This window comes from Rhinopithecus roxellana, chromosome 20, assembly GCF_007565055.1.
Source record: "Rhinopithecus roxellana isolate Shanxi Qingling chromosome 20, ASM756505v1, whole genome shotgun sequence".
NCBI lineage: Eukaryota > Metazoa > Chordata > Mammalia > Primates > Cercopithecidae > Rhinopithecus > Rhinopithecus roxellana.
The window spans coordinates 34,138,714-34,146,894 of record NC_044568.1 but is presented as its reverse complement, the minus strand read 5'-3'; the positions used below and the strand labels follow the sequence as shown (position 1 = coordinate 34,146,894).

At 48.0% G+C, this 8,181-nt stretch overlaps 1 protein-coding gene across 8 annotated transcripts in view; it reads left to right on the top strand.

Moving 5' to 3' along the window:
* Positions 1–264: 264 nt before the first annotated feature.
* Positions 265–8,181, top strand: part of LOC115895224 (putative pyridoxal-dependent decarboxylase domain-containing protein 2) — a 63,615-nt gene continuing 55,698 nt past the window's right edge. For 4 of the 8 annotated variants that reach the window (XR_004055420.1, XR_004055421.1, XM_030924942.1 and 1 more), the window contains exon 1: positions 267–464. The gene's annotated coding sequence lies outside the window, so the exon portion shown is untranslated. Of the gene's footprint in view, positions 465–1,275; positions 1,395–8,181 lie in introns of all 8 variants that reach the window. The other 4 variants (XM_030924940.1, XM_030924943.1, XM_030924939.1 and 1 more) reach the window with 3 other exon arrangements.

The following is an 8,181-nucleotide window of genomic DNA, read 5'->3' as shown; positions in this document are numbered from 1 at the left end:
GGAGGGGAGGCGGGAGAGTTGGAAGCCTGGGTCCGGAAGTGCAGGTGCGTCACTAGTATTTCCAGCCTTTCACTCCATGAATAGTACTTTGTGATTATTATACTTCTACCTTGTTGATTGCGACAGGCTGCTGGAAAGAGTGAGTTTGGTGAACAATCCACTGGGCATCCTCCCCTTTTCACCTACGCACGTTAAGGAGGGCCGGCGTGAGGCCCAGGTACGGAATCCCAGAGGGCTCCGCCCACCTTCACGGGGCCCCGCCCCGCCGCCCCTCAACCCGCAGGTTCGCCAGCCCGCGGCGCCGCCGGGCAGCTCCTCCTCCTCTCCGCCCCGCCGGCCACGGGCGCGGAGGACGTCAGCGCTGCCAGCTTGGAAACAGCGGCGGGGCGCGGGAGGAGGAAGTAGCGCCCGGGACCGCTGGGCCACCACCGGCAGCCTCAGCCATGAACACGTCCCTGGAGAAGGTCCGTACCGGGAGGGGGCGATGGGGACGGCGCTGCGGCCCTGGGCTCCCGCCTCCGAGGCGACTGTTTGCCAGTCTCAAGCTGCCATTGTGACCCGGGCAGGGGGACGCGGGCTGATGGGCCCCGCCTGAGGAGGCCTCGCCGGGAGGGCGGCTGCGGCCCGGGCGCGTCACGGGGCCAGGTGTCTCTCGGGTCCCCGTGGGTCGAAGAGGCTGGGCGGGGTTCCGTGGGGGCCGTGACGCCCGGAGCCCAGGACTGGGACCGTGGGGCCGACCTTGGGCCCTGCCGAGATTCCGTGAGTGGCCGGCCTGAACTCGGCTGGCCCTTTCGGAGGACTGGGAGCTCTCCGTTGGCGACCCCAGATGCTCCCGGAAAGAAGCCGCAGTTATTTCGGAGCCAGCTGCAAACCTGTAGGTTTTTCTTGGTCTCCAAGTTAGGAATGAAAATTGCTAAAGCAGTGGTTTTCCAACTTCAGCCTGCGTGGGAATCATCTGGGGCCTTTGGTAAACTGTGGAGGTTCAGTCCCGGGGTCAGAACCTCTGGGGGCGGGACCGAGATCTGCATATTTAACCGCCACCGTCCCCCTCCCACTCCGCCCCACGAAGGTGGTTCCGATGCTAAGTCTGCGAACACCGGGCGAGAACCTTTATGAGTTCCAGAAAGGGGTGGGTATTGCGTAGATTGCGAATTGAGTTTCAGGGATCGCAGCTGCTGCACAACTTCCTGGCTCCCCCTTTCCAGTGGCGAGGAGGGATCCCCGAGTCAACTCGAAATCCACTGGTAACAGAGCCTACCTCTGATTTCCTTTTAGGACGGCAGCGTGGTGTACCTGGCTGACTGCTCTACCATGTGAAACGGATTCTCATTGTCCCAGTGTTAGGGCTTGTAAATGGGAACCGGTTTGGGTTTCTTCATGGATTCCTGCTTTCGGTACCTGACATTCTGCCCTCCCTCAAAGCCCTTCTCTGTGTTCCAGCTTGGGAGTCAGCCTGTCCAGTCCAGTGCACACCCGGCTTTTCATGCATGTGGCATTCAGGAGCAATGCTAGTATTTTAAGACGGCTACATTTGAATTTTGAGCTAGTAGGAATAATGTATTTTGTCTTTTTTCAAGGCAGCAGCTGCTGTAGATTTGTTCACTTGTCGCTGGAGAGTTGAAGGCAATAATTGTAAAAGTTAGGCCAGATGTCTTCGTGTGCTCACAGTGCTATAGCCTACTCCTGGGTTGCTTAGCATACATTGGGTGGAAGACAAGAAAAAGATAATATGGTTTTCTTGTGCCATCTCTGGAGTGAATGTTACGTGTTTTCCTGGCTGGGAATAAAGTCTTTACGGTCTTCTGATTAGCAGAGTGTCTACCTTTTGGTACTTTGAGTTTGTCCAGATGAGTGGTTCTTAAAGCAGGGGGCAATTTATTTCCCCAGGGGACATTTGGCTATCTCTGGGCATATTTTTGATCGTCACAGTGGGGGCAGGGAGGTGCTACCTTACCTAGTGGGTAGAGGCCAGGGACACAGCTAAACATCCTACGTTGCACAGGACAGCTCCCCACGCTGGATAATTCTCTGGCCCAAAATGTGAGCAGTGTTGAGACTGAGAAATCCTGGTCAAGATCATGTTTATACCACCAGCAGTTGAGTACAAAATGATGCAAAGTGGTGTTTTCAATTTCCTAAGAAGGTGGATGGGCTTCATGTGATTGTAATTGGAATCCTAAACAACTGGGATGATCTTTCCTCCGGGAGTAATTAGCCTTTATAGGAAAATCTGCAGAGTGGGTCGGAATCCTGCTTTAAATATTACTTTTCTGGCATTTGATCAGTAGATTACAGTGGTTGCTCCCTAAGTGTTAATTGATGATAAAATCTCTTAAACTCTCTCAATTAAGATATCAAGAGGGACTGCAATTCCAGTGTGTTTAATATTGGAGCATTCACAAAAATTGCTGTAATCTTTTAGGAATTCAGAACATGTGGGCTGGAAGTTTCTGCCTTAGATCAGTGTGAAAATTCTGAGTCTAAGTTTTTCAGAACTATGACTGGGACTTACTTTTTTTTTTTTTTTTTGAAACGGAGCCTCGCTCTGTTGTCCAGGCTGGAGTGCAGTGGCACCATCTCAGCTCACTGCAACCTCTGCCTCCTAGATTCAAGTGATTCTTCTGCCTCAGCCTCCTGAGCAGCTGTGACTACAGGCGCATGCCACCACACCCGACTGATTTTTGTATTCCCAGTAGAGACGGGGTTTCACCATGTTGGTCAGGCTGGTCTCAAACTCCTGACCTTGTGATCCGCCCGTCTCAGCCTCCCAGAGTGCTGGGATTACAGGTGTGAGCCACTGCGCCTGGCCAGGACTTACGTTTATATTCCCTGAAGTAATAGAGGGCCTTAGATGGAATGAACAATTTATGTTGGTGCTAATTGGGCAGAAAAGAAAAAGCATTGCTATGATGTGAGTGTTGATGACTTTATGTTCTGAAAAATAGTCTGAGTCAAAGTGAAACATGTAACTGTGTTCATTATTCCTGTTTCTTTGAGGAATAGACTATGCTGCGTTAAATTCTACATTGTTAGTATAAAGTCGAGAGCTATGTGAGCAGTTATGAACCCATTTAAATTGATCCTTGCGGCCGGGCGCGGTGGCTCAAGCCTGTAATCCCAGCACTTTGGGAGGCCGAGACGGGCGGATCACGAGGTCAGGAGATCGAGACCATCCTGGCTAATACGGTGAAACCCCGTCTCTACTAAAAAATACAAAAAACCAGCCGGGCGACGAGGCGGGCGCCTGTAGTCCTAGCTACTGGGGAGGCTGAGACAGGAGAATGGCGTCAACCCGGGAGGCGGAGCTTGCAGTGAGCTGAGAGCCTGGGCGGCAGAGCAAGACTCTGTCTCAAAAAAAATAAAAATAAAAAAATAAAAATAAATAAATAAATAAATAAATTGATCCTTGCATAATTTATACTGATTACAGAAACCACAATGTTATTTGATACTCACCCTCTAAAATTTAAAATAACATCTCTCACTTTAAAATGTAGTATGTGAAAAAAAAAAAAAGTAGTATGTGATCATCATTTAGTAGAATCACTCGATGATTGGGATTTGGTCCAAATATAATTCTGTCCCTTGCTTTTTCTGTTGATATGTAAACTTGCAGACCTGTGATAACAGAGCCATTTTCTTGTCATGATTTGCTTTTCTTTCACAACAGTATCAGTTTTCTTGTATCTGAGATAGTGATGTCCCAATAAATCAGATGATCAGATGGGTTAATTGAGGAGGCAAGGAATTCAAACCAGGAGAGTAGCAGTAGGGGCTTTGCCCCCACCCTCCACTGTATGTTCAAGGCATAAGGAACAAGGCCCTGTAGCAGAGCCTCACAATGTGTACTTAGGTTAATATTCAATAAAGAAAATGCCACAGGTGGCCGGGCGCGGTGGCTCAAGCCTGTAATCCCAGCACTTTGGGAGGCCGAGACGGGCGGATCACGAGGTCAGGAGATCGAGACCATCCTGGCTAACACGGTGAAACCCCGTCTCTACTAAAAAAAAAAATACAAAAAAAAACTAGCCGGGCGAAGTGGCGGGCGCCTGTAGTCCCAGCTACTCGGGAGGCTGAGGCAGGAGAATGGCGTAAACTCGGGAGGCGGAGCTTGCAGTGAGCTGAGATCTGGCCACTGCACTCCAGTCCGGGCGACAGAGCGAGACTCCGCCTCAAAAAAAAAAAAAAAAAAAAAAAAAAAAAAAAAAAAAAAAAGAAAATGCCACAGGAAGTAATCAGTATAATGATGAAGATTTTAAGTTATTAAACACATACGCCTTTCAGTAAAAACCTGTTATATTATTATTTTTGAGACAGGATCTCTCTCTGTCACCCAGGCTGGAGAGCCGTGGTACAATCTCGGCTCACTGCAACGTCCGTCTCCAGGGCTCAAGAGATCCTCGTGCCTCAGCCTCCTGAGTAGCTGGGACTACAGGCATTCACCCCCACACTGAGCTAATTAAAAAATTTTTTTTAATCGCATCAAGGTCTCACTATATTGCCCAGGCTGGTCGCAAACTCCTGGGCTCAAGCCATCCTCTTGCCTTAGCCTCTCAAAGTGCTGGAACTATAAGCATGAGCCACCATGCCAGGTCAAAACCTGCTACTCTAAACTTGTAGAATAGCCCGGACCTTTTTCTGTTGGTTAAGAGATCTCATTCTTCCTGGGTATTATGTTTAGACAAGGTATGCTACAGTTTGTTTTGCATTTACTTTAATTCTATCCTTGAGCAAACTTAGAGCAATTTCTCAGCATCAGCACTACTGATATTTTGGGTCAGATAATCCGCTGTTGTGGGGGCAGGCCTGTGCATGGCAGCGTGCTTAGCAGTGTCCCTGGCCTCCGCTCAGTAGATGCTAGTCGCACTCCCTACCCCTGGTTGTGACAATAAGAAATGTCTCCAGATGGAGGCAGCTGTCCCCCAAGGGGTGGAGGGAATTGCCTCTGGTTGAAAGTCCCTAATTTAGGGAATCTAGAGCTACAGTTCCAGTTTGGAACTGTAGCCACTAGCCACTAGCCACATTTGGCAGTTTACATCGAGATTAAGATTAAGCACAATTTAACATTCCTTTCCTCAGTCATGCTAGCCACATTTCAACCACATGTGGCTGATGTCTGCTACATTGGGCAGCACAGACGTGGAACATTTCCATCGCCAAAGAAGGTTCCACTGGACAGCTAAGAGCTGGCAATTACTTTTTTTTTCTTTTTTTGAGATGGAGTCTCACTCTGTCGCCCAGGGTAGAGTGCAGTGGCACAGTCTCGGCTCACTGCAACCTCTGCTCTCCGAGTTCAAGCGATTCTCCTGCCTCAGCCTCTCAAGTAGCTGGGATTACAGGCGCCCACTACCACACCTGGCTAATTTTTGTATTTTTAATAGGGATGGAATTTCACCATATTGACCAGGCTGGTCTCAAGCTCCTGACCTCAAGTGATCCACCCGCCTTGGCCTCCCAAAGTGCTGGGGTTACAGGCGTGAGCTACCATGCCCAGCCAATTACTTGTTATATTTAATTCTCATCTCTGAAAGAGGCAACTTTGACCCTGTTTCTGACCTCAATCAGCACAACTCAGTCCATTTTTGGTTCTTGAACTCATCCTGAGCTAAGCGTTTCTTTCCTCCTATTTGGGCCTAATTTTAGAAAATTCTTTGTCACCTTGCTGTTATGCTGGAGGTTTATAGCAGCATCAATAGGACATTCCTGATCATTACTTATTGATAAGGACTCTGAGAATTTCTATTCCTGCTCCTTCCTTAAAAAGCATGAGAAAGGAACCCCTGTTAGGCAAGGTTGAAATGACCAGTTTCCGTATATGGCTCTGTAGATCCCACTCTTTTATATAGAATGGCAGGAGATGAGAAGCTGTAATTGTAGCTTTCATATAAAGCCAATTCCAGTGTTACAATGTGAGGGTTTTGCATACAGGTGCATGGTGGCTAAGGCTGTAAATGATTATCTAATACTGGCTCTCAGGGAAAACTGATAGGACTCGGCCATGATACACAGTTCCTGATACTAGATATTTATGGCTTTGTTCATTCTTGATTTATTCAAGACTGCAGGGGAAGTCAGTGGCAGAGCTATTGATGGTCCCTATTTCCGTCTTTGCTCCACTGTATCTAGGATTATGAGTTATAGGTAGAAGTTGCTTGAGCTTAATGTCATCTGTTGTCACCTAAAGCAGAAACCTGTTTTGATTTATATATATGTTTTTTTGAGACGGAATCTTGCTGTCACCCAGGCTGGAGTGCAGTGGCGCGATCTCACCTCGATGCAGCCTCTGCCTCACTGCAACCTCTGCCTCCTGGGTTCAAGCAATTCTCCTGCCTCAGCCTCCCGAGTAGTTGGGATTATTTTTCTACCACACCCGGCTAATTTTTGTTTTTCTTATTTTTTATTTTTTTGAGATGGAGTCTCGCCCCGTGGCCTAGGCTGGAGTACAGTGGCTCAATCTCGGCTCGCTGCAAGCTCCGCCTCCTGGGTTCACACCATTCTCCTGCCTCAGCTGGGACTACAGATGCCCGCCACCACGCCCAGCTAATTTTTTGTATTTTTAGTAGAGACGGGATTTCACCAAGTGTTAGCCAGGATGGTCTTGATCTCCTGAGCTTTGCCTCGGCCTCCCAAAGTGCTGGGATTACAGGTGTGAGCCACTGCGCCCGGCCAATTTTTGTATTTTTAATACAGATGGGGTTTCGCCATGTTGGCCAGGCTGGTCTCGAACTCCTGACCTCAAGTGATCTGCCTGGCTGGGTTCCCAAAGTGCTGGGATTACAGGTATGAGCCACCATACCCGGCCTTGATGTATATTTTTTATCAATCGAAGGTGAGCTGTGGCCAAAGCCCAGTGCTGAGTCCTGACAGACACACAAGGTGAGTCAGATGGGATCCCGGCAGGAGGTCACTTTCTGGTAAGGGGTATACTTTTTGGATAAAACCTTGCATAGAAAGGAGGGATAAAAAGCACAGAAATTAAGAAACAAGTTGTGAGTGCAAGGAGCAAGTAATCAGATTGTATGGAAAAGATTCTTTAGGCAGAGTATTTAGCTCAGAATTATGCTTTTCTAGAGTTTAATTGAAATGTAATGCAACTCTTTATGAGCGTGCCTCATATTATTGCTGGTAGATAAAAATCAAGAAACAGGAAAGCCATTTCATCTTTACCTTTCTGGTTTGATCGCGCACTAACAAGCCCTAGGGAAGAAGCTTATTTTAAGGAAGAGTTATAACAGTATCTGCTTCTGTTCAGCAATTTTCTTTTTGTTGCAGAATAAAGGTGTGATTCCAGTTAAACAGTAAAGTTTTTAGAAATAGAGCTTTCCTATTGTATGCTATTTTTCCATCAGTGTCATTATCTGGAAGTGTTTACTCACTTCCAGTGAGTAAGGGCTGTGTGAATCGACACTGCAGTAGTGGTCTCTGGGAACACAGTTTTTTGGAACGCGGAGTTGGATTTCTAGCATCTCCCACATATATCTCAGTCAAGTGATTAGAGGCTTTTCTCCCCCTTCATATACTGCTCTCTGTGACTGAGATGTGATCTGTGCAGTTAACTTTGCTCCCTCCTTTCCACTGTTGGGTATTTTTGCCCTTTTCTTTTCTTTCTTTCTTTCTTTCTTTTTTTTTTTTTGAGACGGTATTTTGCTCTTGTTACCCAGGCTGGAGTGCAGTGGCACGATCTCGGTTCACTGTAACCTCTGCCTCCTGGGTTCAAGCAGTTCTCCTGTGCGCGCACCAACACGCCTGGCTAATTTTTTGTATTTTTCGTAGAGACAGGGTTTCTTCATGTTGGCCAGGCTGGCCTCGAACTCCCGACCTCAGGTGGGCCACTGCGCCCGGCCTATTTTTGCCCTTTTCTTTCCTATTTTCCGCCTATCTTCTTGAGGAATTTGTAAGTTTATTTTATTTTATCTTTTTTTTTTTGAGACGGAGTCTTGCTCTGCCGCCCAGGCTGGAGTGCAGTGGCCGGCTCTCAGCTCACTGCAAGCTCCGCCTCCCGGGTTCAAGCCATTCTCCTGTCTCAGCCTCCCGAGTAGCTGGGACTACAGGCGCCCGCCTCGTCGCCCGGCTAGTTTTTTGTATTTTTTAGTAGAGACGGGGTTTCACCATATTAGCCAGGATGGTCTCGATCTCCTGACCTCGTGATCCGCCCGTCTCGGCCTCCCAAAGTGCTGGGAT